At 45.2% G+C, this 23,640-nt stretch overlaps 1 protein-coding gene across 3 annotated transcripts in view; it reads left to right on the forward strand.

The window, feature by feature from the left end:
* Positions 1 to 23,640, forward strand: part of ZNF469 (zinc finger protein 469) — a 194,135-nt gene that overhangs the window by 40,598 nt on the left and 129,897 nt on the right. For 2 of the 3 annotated variants that reach the window (XM_038368808.2, XM_043494914.1), the window contains exon 1: positions 18,192 to 18,436. The exons of the other annotated variant lie outside the window; for it this stretch is intronic. The gene's annotated coding sequence lies outside the window, so the exon portion shown is untranslated. Of the gene's footprint in view, positions 1 to 18,191; positions 18,437 to 23,640 lie in introns of those variants that run through there. 3 annotated transcript variants of the gene reach the window in all.

Raw genomic sequence — 23,640 nt, forward strand, 5'->3', positions numbered from 1 at the left:
TTCTTATTCTTCTCCCAGGTTCTCCTTCAAGTCCTTGAAATGATTTCCTTCTGCCTCTCAAGCATCTTCTGTGGTGTCTCCTCTAGTCTTTTCTTGAGGATGTGATGACATGTACAGTGGATGGGAGAAATACAAGTTAAGCAGCAGAGCAGGGGCCAGAATTGCAAAGGTACTTTGCAAAAAAGGAGTATTGTTATCCTGGTTTTACATTCTACAGAATTTTAAAATGGACAAACATATTTTTATTCCAGTCTCTCCATATTTAAAAACAAACACCTTCAATTTTCACATGGGAACAGATGTTTCATGGCTGAGTTAAAAACACTTCTTCAAAGTAAAGAGTCATATCAGGCCCTTTAACCTGGTCTTGCTTATATCAGTTTTACGGCGGTATAATTCCATTGATTTCAACTGGGTTACGGATTCATTGTTTTTTAGGGTCAGAAGGGACCATTGTGTCATCTAGTTTGAACTCATGCATAACACAGCCCATGGAACCTTATCCATTCATTTCTGCAGCAAGCCCATAATTTGTGTTTGAGCTATAGCATATTATTTAGAAAGATATCCGCTCCTGATTTAGAGACTGCAAGCAATGGAGAATCTACCATGTCTCTTGATTCACACCAGTGTGAGATCAGAATCTGTCCCTTTAATGTTAGTGGCACCATCATCTCACTAGAATATCCTGAGGTTTTGAAAGGCATATTTCTTTAGTGCTCTTATTCTGGTATATAATTAATGTAATAATACTCCTGAGCCAGAATTGCTTGAAATCCATTTCTAGGAGTTGGCATTTGTTACTAGGCAATTGTTGAGAACAACTTTTAAGACATAAGATGATGTAGAGCAAAAATGACATTCTGCTATTTCTTAGAAAGAAAATAAAATTCATCTCTCCTTTACTAACGCCAAAGTCTCCTGGCTACAAAGAGTATTTACATCAGAATGGCCATAAAGGGTCAGATCAATGGCCCACCTAGCCCAGTATCCTGTCTTCCAACAGTGGCTGGTGCCAGATGCTTCGGAGGTAGTGAACCGAACAGGGCAGTTTATCGAATGATCCCGTCCCAGTTTCTAGTAGTCAGAAGTTTTGGGACACCCAGAGCATGGGCTTGCGTCCCTGACCATCTTGGCTAATAGCCTTTGATGGACCTATCCTCAAACAGACTGTGACCCTGTTACCTAAATTATATGCAGATGTATCAGCGGTTCCACTGAAGTCAGTGGTCCATTTTAAAACTGGGAGAGTTGGAATCTTTGTTCTTAAAAGTTTCGGAAAAATCTGTTTGCATTTTGAGCAGAACGGTTGCAGTCATGGCTGATTTCCCCTCCACTTGCAGTTGTAACATTGCTGCATGTCACTGATCCTATTTATAGGCCTGTATCAGGCCTACTCCAAGTAGAGAATATTTCCAGCAGTTGCTCCGCCCAGCTGCTGGGAGCTGTGGCAGCACTGGGCACAGGAGTGGACCAGGAAGGCTACTCCTTCTGTACTCTCCATGGTACTGCCGCTGGTGCCCTGGCAGGATAGAGGCCCAAATTGCACAGGGGAAAAGAGCACACCTGTGGGAAGGAGGGATGGAGGAAGGGTAACAGAGGGAATTGATACCATAATGCATATACAGAAGGGGGCCAAATCATAATTGCATGGGCAACTTTAATTCTGGCATTACCTACATTTTGAGTGCTCAACTTTGCAACCTTTATGTTATTCCACATGGCGGGGAGGGTGTAATAGTTTGTATAGCAGTGTAAGTCTCTATAGAGTTTTGGAATTGTTTTGGGATAGAAAGTGCCATACAAAGGCAAGATTCTGCTTGCTATTTACTATTTCAGATTTTTCACACGGAGGTCCAGCCGTCATAGAACTGAACCCATATGCAATTTGAATGAGCGCTTTATGGGTGGAAATTCTGTCTCTTGAGGCTACGGTTGCTATTTCAAAAGAATCCATTTGGCTACTTCTATGTTCTTTTAATGGAAGGAAAAAAATCTGATCAGACGTGTATGTACCTTGATCTTGATTCCCAAAAGATCAAAAATAACCCTGCCCTCAAAGAAACCACGCTCAAATCCTCATTCTACCCAAGAGGAAACCATGTTGTCATGATGCTGAGTGCAGCACAGCTTGGATAAGTCAAATGTGCTGATGCATAGCACGAAGGTCCTATGGTACTGAAGTCCATTAAGAAGAAACAACTCAGGAGGGTTCTCATCTTATGTTGCGAATGTTTTGAAACCTGTGACCCAGGCAAATGTGTCAACAGTCAGGGGCCTGCAGTACCGTAGAATAGCGGGTGAATATTCAGTGTAGTGCTGTTTGTGCAAGACCCAATCCTGAGTGGGGTTGAGAACCTGAATCTCTTGGGGTGTGGTCAGTCAGCACTTGACCAGATTTGGACCTGTAAATAGTATGGTTTCACTTCGCCCCACTTTGCAATGTTCTTTGCCAAAGGCTGAGCTGGAGCTTCTGCTGTTTCTGCTTTTTCCCTTTCTGTGTGTGGGGTTTTTTTTTCTGTTCTTTTTTTAAAATCAGGAACTGATCTTGAATTTACACATTCATGTAATAATATAATACTCTGGCAAGGGGGCAAAGCTGGAAATAACATAGGAAAGTTCCTGCTTCTCCTGTTTCCATTATTTTTGGAAGGGAGGGTAGTATGAAAGGCGGAGGTTAAGCCGGAGTGACAGAGCTCGTCTCACAGATTTCTGACTGGAGAGCATGAAAAGGGGTTTATTATTTGTTGGCATGAATATAGCACCAGTGATAGGTACTTGATTGACAGCTCTGGAAGTGAAATCCCTGAAAGCCTCAAAACAGATACAGCATGAAGGGAGGTGGTGCCAGCTTCTATGCATTGTCCCCACCAATATGTCCTCTAGGGGACAAAAGGTGTGGGCAATCATTTCTGGCTTCTGAGCCTGCCTACAAGGGGAAATCATAATGGTGGTGGTTGTGACATGAAAATCTACCCACCAGGGAATGGACTGAGACCTACCAGCTATAGGTGACTAACCAGGATTGGACCCCTCTCCTCCGCCGTGTATCATTTTTTTGGATTTGGGTGCATCTGCTGGCTATTCAAATGACTTATATGACAAACTTTTTGAAGCCTGGTGTGTGGATTGTCTCTTCTGTACAGCATCTAACACTTGTAGCCTTAATCTATTTGGGGCTTCTAGACTTTAACACAATAGGTAACAATGAATGTAGAAGAGAACATTTCATACCCTGAAACATACAGGCAGTATTGATAGCTCTTGAAGTTTTATCAGGAGTCTCATGATCCTTGGTGTTTTTGCTTAAAGCCCCAGCTCCTGGAGTCAAGTGATTTATGTGGAATCTCAGCTTCTGTTTTAAAAAAAATCATTTTTAGCCCTCCTTTTTGTGACTAAAAGCTTGAAAAATGTGCCTCCTAAAGGCTCAGAAATAAGAGAGCAAATAAAAGAACCCCAATTTGTTGTTTTTTTTAAAAAATCTCATGATTTTTAAGCCAATCTTGTGATTTTGGGGGGATCTAACTCATGATTTTTGGACTGACAATATAGGACATGATAGGCAAATGTATGTCTGTGATGGCTCAACGAATATGGAGCTTAAAAAAACAAACCAATACTTTTGTATTTTCTGTAGCTCCTAATGATCAGCTGCCTATGTTCAGTGTACGTCTAACTCCCGTGCTCTGTGTGCATGACGCCATAAGTTAGATATCAAAATTGCCTCCTAGCAAGTCATGGAGTTAAAATTCTTTCATGACCTTGGGTTTATCGCTCTGCTTTCTCAGGCTTGGCGTGTGTCAAGCTGCTAAAAATCCCACATGCCAAGACTAGTTGTGAAAGCCTTTAGGGTAGGGGGAACTAGCGCAGGTGTGATTGGAAACAATGGCCCACGCAGAAGATGTTCAAATGAAAATACATAGCCACAGGCCATTAGAAAGTTCAATGGCACGCAGACTATAAAGGAACAGTTTGGCTGGGAGCCATTGATGACAGCAGCTCTCACACTTCGTGGAATTACCTACCCTTCTGAGCTGAGACTTTCCAGTTTTTAGTCCTTGTGCTTAGGAAAATTCATCTCTGGCTTTCAAAGCTCTCCTGACCGCACATCAACCTCTCCCTGTCTTCACGGCATTGGGAAATGCAGAGTCTCATCTGCTCCTGTTGACACTTATGGCAACTGGATCTGATAGGTGCATGCCTGGATTTCGGGTGGAGGCAGCATGCATCCCGGTAGACAATTTTTCTAGGGTGATGTTTCTTATCGCACTTAAATGGTTTGTTTGCCTATTCATCAGGCCTTTCGCTAACATCCCAGAGCTGTTCCTTATTGCGTCTGGTTTGCTGGCGACCAGATTCTGTAAAAAGAATGGTGACTGTCATTTTGTTCTGTGTTTGTACATCGTCCAGCACAATGGTCCTTGTGCTCCTTGACTTGTGCCCCTAAGTGCGATGATAAAACAGGTAATAAATAATAATAATGAGCTTGTGGTTAGCCCATAGCCCTGGGAGGTTCTATATCCACTGCTTCCATAGAGACTCCATGTGACCTGGAGCAAGATACCTAGGGGCAGACTTTCAGTGCAAGTTCAAAAACACACCCAAAACTGCAAGCCCAATTTGCATGTGCATTCATGCATGCAGATCTTCTATACGTTATTTGCACATGCAATCACACAACGTGCAAATCTGCCATGAAGTTTGCATGCACATTTTGTTTATGGACAGTTCTGAAAATCATATCCTTTATCTCTATCTGGAACTCATCATGTAAAATGGAGATAATTCTAACCTCACGAGGTGGTTGTGGCACTAATCTCATTGTAGTCACTAAAGAATGCAGAAAACATTTGACAGAATGTACTACCGTAAATATCTGCCAAATGTTGTTCTAACATTTCTATCGTACCTGCGAAGATTACAGTGAGTGTATGATTTTATGGCGATTAGCTGTGTCCCAGGTATGTATGATACACATATACAGATGTGGGGCTGTCAGCAGCAGCGTAATCAACAAGACGACAATCTGGCGATTGTCAAAGGCTTAGAAGGCCTGATCTTTTTCTCACTGCATGCTTCTTGTTGTGTTTGTGTCTCATGGGTTTGTAACTGGGGAAAAATAAAAGGAGTTGCAGCAGTGCCTTGCAATTTGGCTGCAGAATATGGTGTTGTCTCATAAGTCTCAGGTATGTTTCTGGGACTTTTACTCCCTGGGGTTGACTGGGTCTTCAGAGAATTCCATGGTACATGTAGCCTCTGGCAAGGAGGAGCTCTGGAAGGGATGAGTCCATTGAACATATAATAACCAGGCAGCAGAGAGCATGGGAACTGGCCTGAGTTTCAAATAGTACTTTGAATTGATCTGAATCTAGCCATTTATAAGGGACTCTGCCAAGCATGATCCAAGGTGTGTTCTGTTTGTAAAAGGGAACTGACCATACCCCTCCCCCCCCACCTCTCTGTCCTAATTGTATTGCTGGCAAGGGTTCCGGTCAAAGAGAAGGATCTCTTTGGAGAGGGAGGACTTGAGGGTGTGGAGACCTCAGAAGTTTGGAAGCATTCTGGATTCAAGGGCTGTCTTTTCGGGGCAAAGGAGGGAGGACATGATAGTGGAGATGAGCAGGGAAAAGCACTTTATCCAACCTCCCGGAGAGTTGCTCATCAAGCGTTCACAAGCCCGTCTGCTCTCTCAGCCTTCCTGACATCAGCTTCAATCAACACCACAGCATCAACCCAGAATGGGGCCATTTGTTCACACTTCCAGCCAGAAGAGACTCTGCATGTGAGTGGAGTGCACGAATGAAGGGAAACATGGAGAAAATGGCCATTTAACTGGGCCAGAATGAAGTGATTTTGCCAGAACCAGCCCTCAGGTTTGGGTCTGGCAGCGCTGAGGAAGTCTGGGCTTGTGTACTTCATAGATAGTCAGAAAAGGGAACTAAAAGCAGTTTGCATTGCACGAGGAATTTATTGACAGAGGGCTGCATGCCACACGGGGGGAAATGTTTCTAGCAGGGAAACGTCCTGTAGCGCCAGGATCACACAAATAGCTCTTATGGATTCTGAACTCAATGGACCAAGATGCAAATTCTAGAAATCATCAAATTCCTTTTGCCTTTGTGGTTAATCAGCCAATAACTGAAATCTTTCACCTTAGTGCTGTTGGTGGGTGAGTGATCACACACATTTTTGGAAGACGTTTTTTCTGGAAGATTCCTTCTTTTCAGCATACGCCAGCCATATGAAATACTGTTTTGTTTTGTTTTAATTCCTTAGGAGGGCTACAATAGTTGAAGGCTTTTTAATGAAATTATACCACCAGAGGGGGAAAAAGGCCAAGAGTATTCTACAGGCACACCAAAGGACTTGAACTGCTGCGGTCTGCATAATGCAAATCTCCCATGTTGGCTGATAAACTGTGCATGATTCACACACTGGCAACATGCATGTTATGAGTATAGGTGTCAGTTAAAGTCAGAGCCTTAAAGCTGTTTTAACATTGGAGGGTTGTTTTTTTTCAATGTCATTTCCTTTGTTTTTAACAGTAGTATGCATAAAAAGCCGCCAGAAAGGACTGAGAAGAAGCCCAGCTCAAATTTAAAAAAAAAAACAACACTGAGCCATGGCTCTGCCCCAAAATCTGATTCCATCCAGGTTCTATAGGAGCCTATGATGTGGTGCTCTGAGATGCAGGAATCTGACGCCCTGACAAAGAGCCACTGTGTACAGCCATCTGGAATATTGCTTGTCCCACAGGGGAAGGGTGGGTTAGGTTATTCCCCAGGGCAGCAAGGACCCTGAGAGCCGCTAGGACTGAATTCTTCCCTCAACCTAGCTACTGCCTCTTTGGGAGGTGGGTTCTCTACGCCAATGGGAAAACCCCTCCTGTCGCTGTAGTGAGTGTCTGTGCTGCAGCTGAGCCGTGGTGGCGTTTCAAGTGTAGACATGCTCCTAGTGCTCAGAACTGAGTTGCGACCACATGAAGCTTTGTGCGATACATGGACTAGCAGAGTTGGCTCAGATCTAAGAGTATTGTCACCAACGCCCCAAACCACCAAACCCACGGGTCGGCCTATTAACTTAGGTGGAAATACATGTTTAAAATTATGTACAAGCTTAAGTGCTTGGCTGAATTAGGTGCTACCTGGCACCACCGTCCCTTTTGCTTTAAACTTTGTGAGCAGATCTGAGAATCCACATGTCAGATGTGATGTATGATCCACCATCCTGATCGCAGACACTTTTAGCAGGAGATGGGTTGATAACCCAGGTCCTGGTCAAATTCCAAACGGACTGATTACTGTCCACCAGCAGTTTCACCAGGAGGGAATATCAGTTTTCCCTGCCTGACCTGAATGTGTTCTATAGTGCTGTTGTCTGCATTTCAGAGATGTCAATAGCCCATAGAGCACATCAAAGATTCCTAGAATTTAAATTCAGTGCTAAACCCTGAATCATTGTGTCTCTCAGGATCAACCCTCATCCTGCGAACCCTTAGGTATGTACTTAGCATTAAGCACTTGAGTGGTCTTGCTGAAGTCAGTGAGGTCACTCACATGCTTGAAGTTCAGCATGTGCCTAAGCGCTTAGAGGATGCAGGCCATAGACTGTATATTTAAATCCCCCAGGTAGTTTGAGATCATTGGGGATGCAAAGATGTTATACGATTGGAAGTTACTAGACTACCATCATTATTGACAATTCAGGAGATAATTCACAGGCATAAGCCGTGATCCTAACTGCACCTTTGTGTTCTTTGCTCTGCTTCATGTCTTCTCCCCAGCTGCAGTTATACTGTGGCAGCTCCCAGAGCTCTCTTTTTGTGCTCCAAACAACCACCTCTCCACTGAAAGGTACATCCCCCATGAACCTTTCAGCTGCAGTCCTCTCAAGAGGCAAATAATCATTTAATTCTTTCTTACTTCACTCTCTGTTTGAAATCAGACCTCCACCTGGCCAGCTGGCTCTCTGGCACGGTCTGATTTTCAAAGGTGCACAGTTCCTGTTCTGTTCTATTTGAGTTCTTGTATCAAACCTAGCTCCACCTGGAATGTTCCAAGTGATGGTGCTTCCAGCACTGCTCTGCATAAACTATACTAGCTCCAAGCTTCCCTGTGTTACAAATGTGTGGCTAAGGGACGGGCTGATGGTTTTCAGACCGAACTCAGTTATTCTTTTTCTTTAAAAACAGATCTCTCATTTTATGAGGAGGGGGAAATGCCAATTACTATTGACACGTGGTTTGCCGATTTGCATTTGATTACCCAGGATGCTGTTTCAGTTCACGGCTGTTAAACAGCAACTTGTCGGTGTCTGAGTCCTGAACACCCAATGAAATACACTGGCACGATATCCCCAGCAGATGTCATTAATAAAAAATAACGTAGCCCTTCTTTTCCATTTCTGTAATGAGGAGGGAAGAAGAGGAAGGAGGATACCCACCCCTGGAAATTAGGCAGCTTGCTATCTTTGGTGAAAAAATCTGCCATTATTTAATTTAAAAATGGCAAAACTGATTTATTTTAAAAGAATAAACTATTCCTCCCTGGGGGCATGCTTTATTTTCTAGATGTGGCCTTGATTCTCATGATACTGGCTCCCCTCCCTAGAGCGAATGGGCTGCATTCCCTCTCTCTCTCACACCCCCAAAGGCCCCTGGAGCAGTGCAGCAGCTGGTCTCGCGTTATTTCGGTCACAAGCATGGCTCCTTCAGTTTGATTGGCAGGTGTAGAGAGTGGGGAAACATTGCCCATTTGCTACAGGGAGGAAAGGCCAAGCCAGAGACAAGAGGAATCCATGCTGTGCTCTGGAAGGGAGTGAGCACCACGTGGGCATGCGAACCAAGAGTCACTTATAACCACTTGTTACCCTGTGGGAACTGGATTCCCAGATTACCTCTCGGTAGCGTGCAGGTTAATGCAAAAAGGACAAGGGTCGAATGCCAAAAAGACAGTGAGAAATGCATTCAGAACTTGCCAAGGCCTATTTCCCAATATAAGCGACTGTCACAGGGATCTCAAAGCTATTGTGACTGCGTGGGAGTGGTCTGTTGGCAGTGATGAATGGGACTGGGTGGCGGGGGCCTCCTCCCCTCAACTGGAGATGGTCCAGGTGTACATTTGGTCTCTGACCTAAGGGATGCACTAACTTGTGCCGGCTGCAGCTTTCCTCAAGGGCTCATTCCAGCAGCCAGGGATTTTTGCTGTAGTGCAGCAGAGCTTTGGCCAACCTTCCAGTACAGCTCCTATTTCTGGGCTAGTGGGAGAGGTGTGCCATAGCCAGCTCTATACCTCTAGGGCTTCCCTTATGCTGAGGGAATTCCCCATCTGCTGACTAAGCAAATGGGGCAGGGGCTGGGATGTGGGGTGAAGTGCAGGGACCTCTGCATTAGGGAAATATTGAGGAGTTGTGAAAGCTGATAATCGTGACTATGACGTTCTGTCTGACTCCTGTTGTCCCAATGCGTTTGTGCAACCTCCTCCTTGCTCCCGCGTTCTCTCTCACTTGGATATTGGATATTTTCAATTTCTACCCATGCAGCTTAAAATCTCTCATGTGATTTGCTGCCCAGCTGGTTTCATACATAATGTTGTGTCATCTGTACCCGACTGGGTGCAATCCAAGAGCTCACTTTTAGAAAGAGGCTATGCCTTTACCTGCTTTTTCCTCCTAGCACCATCTCAAGAGAGCTGTCAGATGTGCAGCAAAGTGGCATGCAGGTCCAGGTGGTCCCGACAGTCTGCTCGGCCTTGTTGGACAGCGGGTAAAATCCCTTCTTCTCTCTGCCACTCTGAAGTGTTAGCAGAGGCTGCAGACAACAGCAGCAATATAATAATGGATTGAATCTGTCTCTTCTCTGAGCTTGTTTCCTTTTGGGAGACAAGTGCCGTATCTTCACCTCTGAAGCAGTTTGGCAATATTTCCCATCGGGGTGTTTGCTTCCAAGACAGCTGTTTAAGGCATCTGCACTGCACTCTGTTCGCCCCCTGCTGCTGGGATCGGCCTCTTCTGTTGCCTTCCTCCCCACCCTGCAGGGATGGTATCAGCCAAGCTGAAGTCCAAAGAACGTAGCATCAAAAAGCTTTCTGCCCCACTCTGCGGGCTGTTCAGTCCCTCTGCTGCCCTGAATTACTGAACATAGAGATTGTGTCTTTGATGCTGATGGTTTCTCTGGCTCACGACTGCACTAAGGTTGGAGTCACATGTTGGTTATTGAGCCCTCTTCAGAGAGGATTGTTTTTGAAACACAGAGTGACTGCCTGGGTGATCCCCTGCTCTATGAATCACAACTGATGTGAATCCTGGGGTCAGGGACTCAATCCAGATCCCCTCCTTCTGGGCTCTTTCACATGTGGTAAGAAGTTAGTCACTGCCAGAACTGCTCCTCCTGGATTCGTGTTAGTGGTGGGAAGGGGAGGATGGATAATGTGTGTGACAATGGGAACTGAAAGGTCAGAATATCAGAGAGGCCATATTGGGTCAGACCAATGTGTCCATCTAGCCCAGTATCCTGTCTTCCGCCAGTGCCAGATGTGTCAGAGGGAATGACCAGAACAGTGTATTGAGTAATCCATCCCATGTCTTCCAGTCCCAGCTTCTGGCATCTAAAGTTCTTGTCTGACTTTTGGAGTTACCAGGCATGGAACTAGAGTGCATGGATTCCAGGCCATGAGGGTGTTAGCATCTGCCAGCAGTCAGGGTTGAGTCCCTGTTCACTAGTTGCATTGCATCAATGGAGAAATACAACTCCACCTATGTTTATTTTGACTCTGGAGTATTTTTACCTGGGTTTTTAATGGGAGATGCTGCCAAATATATGTAAATGAAAGCCCCATTTCCAGTTGCACTAGAAATGCCAGGACACATTTTCAGCTGGTGTAGCTCTGTGGAAGTCATTTACACTGGCTGAGGATCTGGCCCCTCCTAGGATGGTCACCTGACTTTTTTTAATGGAGATTTTCCTGGAATTCACCAGTAAGGGGACATTAGCAGGAATAATGTCTCCTTGAAACTCCTGGTACCTCTTGTACCTTTGCAAAGATCTTACCCCTTCTGTATTGTTGTTTTTATTTATGTAGTGCCAGAAGTGTGCATGGCTCTACACAGGGGAAGGGGGAAGGCCAAGTCCTCGTCACAAGGCATTACAAGTACAGCTGGGTGGGAAACAGGTTTCCCTTTCCACAAAAATATTTGAGAAATTTTTTGAAAAATCCATCCCAAATCAGGACAAAAAGTCCAAGGATTGAACATTTTCACAAACTAACACCCCCCCCAAAGTTATTGGGGGGGGCAATAGAAATATTTCATCATTTTAAAATGTTTTGTTCAGGTTTCAAGCATTTTTTTAAAATGATAATTAGCGTAAATTTCAAAAGAAAAACTTACTTCAAACCGGAAAATGGAATATTTTATTTAGAAAATGTTCAGACGTTTTGTTCATCAAAAGTTTATTGAGTCCAAAATAATTTGTCAAAACCTACTCCTTCGCGTGAACAGTTCTGGTTTCAACAAATCGTCAGTGTCCGATGAAAGCACGTTTTGTCAGCAAATTCCCAACCAACCTGCTCGCAAGCTAAATTAGATGAATGATGACCGCCCAGAGCGAGTTAGGGTGAATGCCTGAGATGCAAGGCAGTGGAGAATCAGGACCAATTGTTTATACTGGGAAAGAGAGTACTGTTCTTTGAAAGGGACGTGGGAGGTAGGTTTTGCAGCAACAGCAGGTCTTAGGCCATGTCTCCGCTATCACACACATAACCACAGATGTTGATTAGAGTCTCACATTACTCTTGTGCCCTATACAGAGTCTGAAGCGGCTCCATCTTGTTCAGTTGAACCTCCCTGGTCTGTTTGCTGACTTTATGAGCTGGTTCCAAATTACTCTGCTGTTTTCTGTTCTGCCCTAATTTCCCTCCCTCCCTTCCACCATCTCCATTCTCTCTGTGCTGGAAGCCAAACATGCTTTTTGCAGTTGTTTGCCAGCCACGTTTCAGAGTCACGCTGCAATGTGCACACCCGGTTTCATGATGACATCTTGTTTGGAGCCTTCACAAATGGGCATCACGTGGCCGGCATGTGCGTGCAGTAGGGTGAGGGGACACTCAGCTAGATGTCACGGGGGCAAAGCTGTCAGAAGGGGGATGAGGAGTGGAGGGAGAGAGGGCGGAAACAGTGCAGCACAGGGTGGGATTCTGCTGTCTGTGGTGGATTTCCAAGTGACGGCTGTTCTCTCAGTAAACAAACAGGAGGCATTCAGAGGAGCCCGGGAAATCAGTACAATATGTCCATTAAATCAGAGCCTGTTAAAATAGCACTATGCAGCTTTGCGACCCACACACTGTTCTTTCCTCCCCTCGTTAGTAAGTGCCACTTGCTGGCATTTACCTCCGGCTCTCATGGGCGTAGTGTGATGTGCCTGTCTGTTTTTTCCATGAATGGTGGCAACATTAAATACTCAACCCTAATATATGCCCTGCTTGCCAGCTGCTGGCTACCACCAATAACCCAGCCATTCTGGGGAGATGGGGGGTGGGGTAGACTGTGCGTTCCCAGCACGTGGCCGCAGCTGAGAACGGAACACTGAAAGCGTTCTCGTGACACATTTGCCAGGGAGGGACCTGGTTCAGACGTAGAGAGGTGGGAAGCCCTTCCCAAACGGCAACCATCCGGCTTTGGCTTGGCCCCTGGCAGTGCTGCTGGACAGAGCACAGGGCCTGTTGTGGGTTCTTCTGCGGCCCTGGCTGCCCTTCTGCCAAGGCGAGAGGAGGAAACAGACGTGTTGTAGTCATGTGTCCCAGAAAGACGGGATGGCCGTTGAGAGAGAGCAAGAGAGCACTGGAAGCTAGTCAACAAGTAGCCTGAGCAAAGTTTGCAGCAGTGGGTGGGGAAAAGGAAAGACACATCAAGCCAGCTTCCAAAATGCTTGGCCACGTGTTTGCACATGCAGTTTTGAGTGGCCAAATATTTACAGGCCCACAACTCTAACTTTGCAAATGCAGTTTGTGACCACAAATCTGAGCTACAACTTGCCGGTGGACAAACGTAAAAGTTGCTGTCGAACAAGCGTCTCCGATCTGTTTACCATAGACCAGTGTTTCCCAAACTTGGGACGCCTCTTGTTCAGGGGAAGCCCCTGGTGGGCTGGGCCAGTTTGTTTACCTGCCACGTCTGCAGGTTCGGCCGATCGCGGCTCCCACTGGCCGCAGTTTGCCGCTGCAGGCCAATGGGGTCTGTGGGAGGTGGCGGCCGGTATGTACAGCGATGTTCATTGCTTGTTAAGTAATTCAGCCTTTTCATTCATATGAGAAGATGTTTTGCTGCTTAAGTAAATGGCTCTTTCTGATTTGGAGGGTTGCAGGGGTGAAAGAAATATTAAACTCTTACTGGTACAGGGGCCCAGCTCTGGGCCCCCAGAAGGGGCGGGGCATCGGGCAGAAGGGGTGGGGCAGTCAGCCTCCCACAGCCAGCCCATCTGCACTGCCTGGCCCATGCCACCCGGGGCTCCGGCGGTGATTTAAAAGGGCCCAGGGCTCTGGTTGCTGCCGCGGTAGCGGTGGCTGGGAGCCCCGGGCCCTTTTAAATCGTCACCCCTGGGGCAGCTGCTTCTTTTGTCAATCTCCCCCCATCGCTCCCTGTTGACAGGGAGGGGTATGCAAAAGGGGCAGTGATATTAAAGCACTGCCGCGGTAGCACTTCAACGTTGGGTGTGTACGGGCCAGTACCAGCTTCTTACCAGTGGTTGGCACAGGGTGGTTTTAAATCAAGATTGGATGTTTTTCCAAAAGATCTGCTGCTGTTCAAACAAGAATTAATTCAGGGAAGTTCTCTGGCCTGTGTCACAAAAGAGGTCAGACTAGATGGCCGCAATGGTCCCCCCTGGCCATATAACATCTATGAATCTGAGTCTAGTCTGGCCTTTATATCTCTCTTGGTTTGCTATGAGTTATAAAAAGCAGGCTGTGCCAATTTCAGCATTTCCCCCCATTATTCTCTATTGAATAGCATGATCTCGTTAACATTTCTGTATGTTTGTTATTTAAGAAAACATGTTGCTGCATTTTTAAAATTTTTCCCAAGTTGTGTTTTTTATGAAATTGTTGTTTTCCTGGGTGGTATAATCCAGAGGAGGAGAGGGTGGGGGATGGGGTGAGGAAGGCAAAAGGGCACGGTTGCTGATGTTCATCAGTAAAGAAGAGGTGCCCTTGCTCAGCTCCCCATATTCTGGTGTGTATGTCGCTTTCTCTCTCTTCTGTATTTGGGGGAGCGGGCAGGGTCGGGAGAAGTTATTTGTGACCTGGCCAGCATTGCTGGTTTTGAAATCATAGGGAGCTCTCTCTTTCATCTGTGACCCACCCAAGGGTGAAAGTAATATTAAATTCTTACTGGTAAGGGGGCCAGCCCTTGGGCGGAAGGGATGGGGCCTCAGGTGGAAGGGGCAGGGCTGGGGGGGTCAGCCTCCCCCAGCCAGCCCATCTGGGCTGCCTGGCCCCCACCATCCGGGGCTCCAGCGGCGATTTAAAAGGGTCTGGGGCTCCAACCACTGCCGTGTTAGCAGCGGCCAGGAGCCCCGGGCCCTTTTAAATGGCCGGCCCCTGGGGCAGCTGCCCCTTTTGACTCCCCCTGTCGGCAGCCCGGAGGGGGGCAAAAGGGGCAATGACAGCTTTAATGTCGCTACCCCTTTTGCCTCCCCCATTGGCACCCTACCAGTAAGGTTCCTACTGGCAGGGCCGCCGACGGGGAAAGGGCAGCACTTTAAGGACCCTCAGTGGGTTCAAGTTTGGCTTCCATTTGGCAAAGGAGCCCAAAGCTCTGCTGCTGAGCTGAACGTTCTCCAAGATATCAGCAACCCCTGACCCTGCTCAATGGGTCCCCGTCCTGAGAAGCATCAATGGCCCTCAGCCGCCGTTGACTTCAGCACCTTAGAAGAGACTCTTGACGACACATCGTGTGGTTGGGTCATTCCACAGGAAATCCAGCTGGAGATGCTACAAGGACAGCCTCCTTTGTGGTATGGCTGGATGGAAACACCTCTCTGAACATTTCAGACACTCCACAAAGGTTCCATTTCCACTTGGGTGTGAAAATGGGCCAGGTTTCAGCCGGGTTTCTCTTTTCCACAAAGCAGTTGACCCACCCCTAGTTTTAAATGCCTTCCAAGGTGCACGAGACCTCTCGCCTCCTTTGAAATCTGCACCTCTGTGGCCCAATACAGGATTTCTTGTTCCAGTTCATGCCTGACGTTTTGCAGCTAGAGCTTGGCTCTGCTTCCTTTCAGGGAAGTCTTAGAAAACAGAGAAGAAGAATAATTAATAAAAAACAGTTGTTATAACTTCAGCTCCCTTTTTTTTCCAGAGGGGCCCCCAACTCCCTGTTGTCCTAGAAAGAGCTGGGTGAAATGTTTTGGACAATAGTTTATTTGCTGAAAAAGCACAATTTCAGGTAGATTGCAACTCTTTGTGAATTTGGGTCAAATCTATCAAATCGTTTTGGCTGAAAAAATGGGGGAAATGCAAAAAAGTTTCATTTCAACTTTTTCTGAAGAGGGAAAAGCAACATGCCACAGCTATAGCAGTGAAGAGGAGAGCTGGGGGTGAGAAGGCCCCAACACCATATTTGTCTTCTATGAATGGTTATCACATTGCCTCTATCAGTGCTTTTTGCATATGCAAATGAAGCCATCCTCCTTCAACTTTCCAAAAACAGAACATAGTTTTGAAATGAAATTTAGCTAGATTTAATTTTTAAAAAATCCCAAACCAGAACAAAATATTTTGTTTGGGGTTGAATGAAAGGGTTCATTCAGCTCTAGACCTGGGCCTATCCATTGGTCTCTCTGTAAGGGCTTTGAAACAGAATTACATTAAAAGGCACAAGGGCAGTGGTTTTCAACCTGTGGTTTGCGGATCCCTGGGGATCAGCAGACTGTGTCTGAGGGGTCTGCGAAAGGTTGTCATTACCATAGAACAATGGTTTTCAACCTGTGGTCCACAGGCCCCTGGGGGTTTGCAGACTATGTCTAAGATTTCCAAAGGGCTCTGAACTTCCATTTGAAATTTTTAAGAGGTCCGCAAATGAAAAAAGGTTGAAAATGACTGCACGAGGGAACTTTTAGGGAACAACTTCAGAGTCCACTCTGCCCCTTAGGGTACAGTCTTCACAGCCAGCAGCAGCCCACAGCACGGAGCCTCCAAGCCCAGGTCGACAGACTTGGGCTCACACTACCATGCTAAAAATAACTGTGTGGACTGCACTTTTAATGTGCAGCTGTGGATGGAACTGGGGATCTGAAGGCCACCCCCCTCCCTAGGCTTCATAGCCCAACCGGCAAAGACCATGCAGCTATTTTTAGTGCAGTAGTGCGAACTCACTGACCCAGGCTGGGAGACTTGCTGCTACGGGCTGTGTAGCCATACCCTTAGGGCGTGGCAGAGTAAATTCACATCTCCGCTTGCCGCGGAGCCAGCGTTCCTATAGACGAGCCCTGCGTCTAACAGACAGGGATGTGTGCAGCTGAGTTTGTGAATCAGTAGAAAAAAATGCAGGTCACCTCCTGTGTAAAGAAATTGACGTTCAGAGACTCATACACTCTTGACTTCATCTTGTTGTGTATGAATCAGGCCTTCAGTTCAGTGAGACCCCACAGCTGCTCAGACTACTGCAGCTTTCTGCTCAGTGATCAAACTGCACATCAGGCTTTTATTAAAAGCTTTTTGGGCCAGTTTCCTCAGTTGCAACGATAGGGCACTAATTGGATAAGAGCACTGGAGGGGTTTGCCTTTTTCTTTTCTTTTCTTTTCTTTTCTTTTCTTTTCTTTTCTTTTCTTTTCTTTTCTTTTCTTTTCTTTTCTTTTCTTTTCTTTTCTTTTCTATCCTATTAAATTAATCTGGTGACATTTAGTGTTCCCAGAGCGGAGGCTGTAATGGCACTTGTTAAAACGAAGCCAATTCCGAGCAAACTTCCCAATGCACACAGACGCACACAGTTCTAACCTCCGATTCTTTCTACCTACCCTTGCTAATTCCACTTCTGAGGCTGTCCTCAAGTAGAGACTTGGGCGTGGTCTACACCTAAAAGATAGGTCGACCTACCTGTGTGGCTAGGGAGAGATGTTGCTAAGCTGTCCTCCGCCCTGTTACAGATGGTGCTATGGTATTCTTCCTTTGACCTAGCTACCACCTCTCATGGGGGTGTATTTCCTACAGTGATTGGGGGGAGGGAACCTTCCTTTGCTCCAGCAAGTGGCTACACTATGCACTGCAATGGTGCAGCTGCATGCTGTATCTGTAGTGTCTGTGGTGCAGACAAGCCCAGAGACAGGTACCAAACTGAGGGGAAACACAGCAGTTAAAAGAACTGTACTGAAACTTGGGAGACCCGGAGTCAGATCCTGCCCGGTGTGACCATGGCCACGTCACTTGATTGCTCTGGGCCTCAGTTTCCACATCTGTAAAATGGAAGTAATGTTACTTTCATGACTCCCAGGGATAAACTGAGTAATGTTTGTGACGTACTCAGATGCTGTGGTGATGGAGGCCACATAAATAATGATACACAGATAGTGATACTTCTGGAATAAGGACAAGAATAAGGCATTGTCTGAGACCACCATTGCAGTGGTGACCTTTGAGTCCTATGTCTCTTAGTGTGAATGGCTAATGAATCAGCTACCTGCACCCCTTAGTTCACTCACTCTGATATTTCTTTCAGTAAAGAATTTTTAAGTATTTCTTTAGGGAGAAAAAAGCTCTTCATCTCAGGACAGTGCAACAGCTTGCATCTTTGCAGTCATTCAATCTGAAAGGTCCTGTGCAATTCAACAAATCGGTTTTGCAGGGGAACATTTTGCCTTTGTTAAGAAGATAAAATTGGATCTTATTCAGAATATATATTGTGACAATTAACTGCAAACGTCAATACCATTTATTGCTCTTGGACTGGGGCTCTGTCTGATGCATGTGGCGTGTAGAATTTCTGCTCCTGTTCATCTTTTGTTGCCTCACAGGGCTTTTAATTTTAAAGCCCTGGAGTCAGGAAATAGTTAAGTGCTACAGTATTTTGATTAGCGGAGCCCTAAAGTCAGTAAAAGACAGTCAGAGGAAACTATCAAGAGCATGCTAATGAGATGAAGTCATCAGCAGAGGTTCATGCTTCCTCCACTCAATATAGTGTTGTTGGATGTGAATAACATGAGTACAGGTGGATTGTTCCTTTCTCTGTCAGTAAGACAACTGCAACCAACCTGGAGCCCCGTTGCATAGAGCTGGACACTACCATTGTCTTCTGGAACTTGGATATTGGTGTGGTTTTTTTCTGTGATTTTGATCTAGCTGGAGCCTAATGATATCCCCAGCTCTGAGAGAGCTGACTGAAGACTGGAGGTGGTGCAGTGAGACTATAAAGACAGAAAAGGGGAGCTGCCATCTCCGAGAGCGAAAGGTGAGGGAGTGCTCTGGACAATCCCTTTGATTTCTCTGCCTCACAAATGGGGGGATTGTGAAATTGCTGGGAGGCTGAGGGGGAGTTTTCAGCCTTTTTGGGTTTGTAGCAATTGGAAACTGCAGCATTTCAAGGTCTCTCTGTCTCTGTGTGCAGAAACTTTTCTCTGTGGGTCTGAAGATGCCCTGACAGTCCTGTAACCTAACCCCTAGTAAGGTAGCGCTGACAGATGTTTTTGGCTAGTGCATGCAGATATTAAAACTTATCGAAAACCAGGCGGGGGGGTTGGGAAGCCAATTGTTGCTGTCAGAGGAGACTAATAGAGGAAACAACAGAGAAATACATCAACCTATTTGCGTCTGTTTTGCATAGAGAACTCTCGTCCCTCTTAGGAAAAATATGGAAAATTTACCAGCTGTCAGAAGTAAACCTCCTTGTTTGAGGATTTGAAAAAAAAATATATCAAGCTTTTAATCAGTGTGTGAGAGAGAGAGCATTGGAAATGTGCAGGATCATAACCCATCTCTTCTTTTTAAGAAGAGCTCTAGTGCAATAATGCAGAAAGTTAAAGCAAATAAGATCTTTCATTAAAACAGTTGCCTTAGGGCTGATACATTAGAACACATCTCTTGAGCTTTCATTCAAGCAAAATTCCCACTGATACTGATGATTTGACAATATCATTGAATTTATAAAAAAGTTCCATCCCTCAAAGACTGCATTTATTTGTTGTATCCTAAAGGGGAAAAACTGTACAGAAAAGACTTGTTCCTAAATAGTTTGCATTAACCCTTTGGAGACTGAACACACGCAATGATTTGCATAACACCACACATATACTGCACAAAGAACAGGAGTACTTGTGGCACCTTAGAGACTAACAAATTTATTTGAGCATAAGCTTTCCTGAGCTACAGCTCACTTCATTGGATGCATGTAGCTGTAGCTCACGAAAACTTATGCTCAAATACATTTGTTAGTCTCTAAGGTGCCACAAGTACTCCTGTTCTTTTTGTGGATACGGACTAACACGGCTGCTACTCTGAAACCACACATATACTGGTTGCTTTATAGTGATAAGTTATGGATACACTTATGTCACTGTCCCTGTCCCAGACAGCTGATAGTTAACGGGCTTGATCCTGATTGGTACTGAGCACCCACAATGCGTTGGTTTTAACAGAACTTGTGAGTGCTCATCATGTCTCAAGGTCTGCCCATACGTAAAAACAAAGGCATCATCATACAAATAGAGAGTGATGCTATACAGTAATGCATAGAGGTGGGGGGGGGGGGGGTACTGGGAATACATTTGGTTGCCAAGGCTCTGAGTTAATGAGTTCCTCTGATATTTTGGTGTTTATATTTCAAATATCAATTTCCTTTTTTAAAAAAGCCCTTTATTTCAGCCAAATGAAAATGAGCATGTGAATTTTCTTGGGCCACTGCTACCAAAGGCTCCGAGTTGTCTTGGTGACATGTTAACTTTTCACTTTAGAACCTGAAGTGTTTTTTTAATTAATTAAATTAAGAAAATATTGACGGATGTTATGGTAAAAGTGGCATCAGTCTATCCAATCTGTGCACCTGTCTAATCTAGACATCTATACAGAACGCGTCACTATCACGTATAGGCTTGGAATAAGATGCTTCTCCCTGCAATGCCAGCCTCTTCCATAAGGGATCTGCTCCATGGGAAGTTTTGGTGCTGCTGTTAGCAGGTGCTTTCTCCTTTCCATTTCATTCAGAATCTGTTCACATACTGCGGACGCAGCTTCATCCACAGGCGTCATTAGCTAGCGCAGTGACAACTTCCTCCAGGCAGGTTCACTACAGTGGGGTGGGTAGGGCTATGAATGTATGCCAACATATCTTGGGGGCTGTAACAGCACCTGGAAGGCTTTGGTCTTCTAATATGAGGCAGCTGTAATTGAGTAATTTGATTATGGATTTGGGGAGTCAAGAGAGCTGTTTTCTAATCCTGATTCTGCTATTGACTTGCTGGGCCTGATTCCCCCCGCCTTGCTCCCCGTGTCATCACTTACACTTTCAGTAGCATTTTGTACAGGTGTAAGTGACAGTACAAGGTGCAAGTCCGATGAGAGATGGACCTGCTGAATGACCTGGGAAAAGTCTCTTCAACTTCGGTACCCCTGTCAATGTGATTGGGATAAGATGGCTTGCCTTGCTTTGTTAGGCGTATTGAGGTCTGTGGATGAAAATTGCTTTGTAAGGCCCAAGTGGTGGTGGTGTTTTTTTAAATGATTATTATTTTACACCTTAACTCTAGGAAGCAGAATGATTTGCCATGAGGTTATGATCCATCTTGGAAGGTTGTCAGTAAGGCAGTTTTATGTATTTAATAGCATAAAGGAGCTAACTTCATATTGCCAGTGTCTAGGATTTTTTAACTGAATAGGTCGATTTTTGTGTCTTTCCTCCATAGTATTGTAAAAAGCATTCAATTCTCTGTGCAGACACCATCTTGCCAAGCGTCCGTTGCAAAGCAGCCGCTGCTTACAATCAAACTGTTTTTTGCTGCTTTCGAAGGGAGACAGGAAAGCTTTCTGAAGCAGGAATGTACCTCATCCTATCAAGGAACTGATTTTATTAATCCTCAGAGTCTAATTCCAGTCATTGTAATTGACTGGTTGCATTACTCACATCCAAAACGAAATCTGTCAGTAACTAGTTCAACGGTTGCAGGTTGCAGCTTTTTGTGCATCATTGCAGTGATTATCACATCAACTGTGGGACTGTGTCCGCTGGGGATCTGAATGTTTGCTGGGCAGAACTGACTGCAGCGTCTGTGCCATTTGGCTTTAAGGATCCTTGATATGTCCTCCGTATAATGTGGCTTTTGGTTCCTGGAGTAGAGAGCTGTTCCAGGGCCAGTGCCCCTCCGCTAAGCAACAGTTACCAACAACCTTAAGCAAATAAAATCTGCGAGGCTGAAAACAGGAACTGTAGCTGCTCCCAGCATCTGTAATGTCTGAGTTAGTGGTGCGTGTATGTTGCTGCCTGTTCATGACAGCATCCGAACATCAAATCTGTTGGCCCTCAGAAATTAAACAACTCTAATATTTATGGAGCCTTCAAAATAGCTTCTACTTTACCGGCTATTCTGACAAGAAAAACAAGAAATTGGGATTTTTTTCTTCGCAGTCTTAAGAATATTTTTTGATGTATATTTACAGCAAATTGCAAACCTGACTTGCTATTTTTAACATGATGCCACCCACCTAGCTCCATTGGGTCATATTATTGCAAAAGAGGTGACACGAGCCTAGAGACCTGTGAGCCGCTTAAAGATGAAAGCAATTCAGCTGGTGGGCTCATGAAAGGGCGGGTGTCAGCCCAGTGGATTTACCTACAAGCGAACTCAAGATCTGACTATTACAGGGACCGTGGGTAGAGGGAATAATAAACTATTACATAGCAAATGTTTAACAGCTGTTCCCAGCAAACCTCTCTGATGCAATCATTTAAGTCGAATGCAGCGCTTCAAAGAGAAGTTTTCTTGTGATAGTAAAGTTCACTGCTGAAATTGCAAGCTTGGAAACAGTCACTAGAACACATCTCTTGGAAGGTCCCACTCACCATAATTTATCAGGGCTTGGATATAATACCTCTTCGTAGGACAGTTGGAACTAGTGTGGCTAACTAGGGAGCCCCTTAAATCAGACAGCCTAGCAGAGCAGGGAAGTCTTTCTCACCAGCAGCGATAGAATCGGTTACTTGGTTTGTGTTCAAAGGTGGCACCGCTGCTCATAAAACATAAGAGCACAGGAACCAGGCTTTGCTTAGAACATGAAGAGCCCTGGCATGTTTGCATTCTCAGGTTCCCAGAGAGAAGCATGTATTTTCTGGTGTGGGCAGTAATATCCAGGGGAATGTCTTACCACCTTGGGAACAAATCTGTGATTTCTCAAGCCCTTCAGTGATATTCGCCACTATGTGAGAGCTAATAGGAAGGAGGGTGTGTATTCTAGTGGTTACGGTGTGGGACTGGGATCAAGAGTTCTTGGTTCTGTTCTTAGCTCTGACATTGGCTTGGGTTGCGATTTTAGACAGGTCACTTCACTTCTCTGTGCTTCAGCTCCCCCATTGGTAAAAAGAGGGTAATACCACCTGACAGGGTTGTGAAGATTAAAGTTGGTAAAAGGCTTTGAATTCCTTGAATCAAAGGCACGGCAGAAGGGAAAAATCTTATTTATCCCTCAAAGAGCAAGTGCCTTTTCCAACCGGCTATTAGGCACAGTTCACATACATTTATAGAATCCAAACTCACCATCTTCCCAGGGTTTGCTTTTATTGACACAGAAATTATCATTAATACAATATAAGGGTCACCTTTAGCCTTCCCAATCTTTATTTCAGAGTAGCAGCCGTGTTAGTCTGTATTCGCAAAAAAGAAAAGGAGTACTTGTGGCACCTTAGAGACTAACAAATTTATCTGAGCATAAGCTTTCGTGTGCTACAGCTCACTCCATCGGATGCATTCAGTGGAAGATACAGTGGGGAGATTTATATACACACACAGAGAACATGAAACAATGGGTTTTATCATACACACTGTAAGGACAGTGATCACTTAAGATGAGCTATTACCAGCAGCTCATCTTAAGTGATCACTCTCCTTACAGTCTGTATGATAAAACCCATTGTTTCATGTTCTTTGTGTGTGTATATAAATCTCCCCACTGTATTTTCCACCAATGCATCCGATGAAGTGAGCTGTAGCTCACAAAAGCTTATGCTCAAATAAATTTGTTAGTCTCTAAGGTGCCACAAGTCCTCCTTTTCTTTTTTGCCAATCTTTGTTGTTCTTAGGGATCCTCCCACAACAGCGCTGAGCCCATACTCACAGTCCTCACTGCCCCTCTAGTCATTCAGACCTCCCTTATACCTGGGTGCAGTAATGAGCCACTTGCCTCAGTGAGTCAGCAGATCCCACCAAACCCTTTTCCAGCATGATCAACACCTGCTAAAAGGATGGTAGAGTTCAGGCAAAAGCTGCCAACCTGTCGCACTCTTTCCTGAGACACCATCTGGCCTTCATCTCACCTTGCTCTCCACTGTCTGCATTTAAGAGAGACGAGCCTCTCTGAGTTTCAAAGTGAATGAGGCAAGAGTTGGTTCCTACTGGCAGAGACACAAAATAAACCAGCAGGCTGTGGTGGGATAATTGTTTCTCAGTCAGA

Source organism: Dermochelys coriacea, chromosome 12, assembly GCF_009764565.3.
Source record: "Dermochelys coriacea isolate rDerCor1 chromosome 12, rDerCor1.pri.v4, whole genome shotgun sequence".
Classification (NCBI taxonomy): Eukaryota; Metazoa; Chordata; order Testudines; family Dermochelyidae; genus Dermochelys; species Dermochelys coriacea.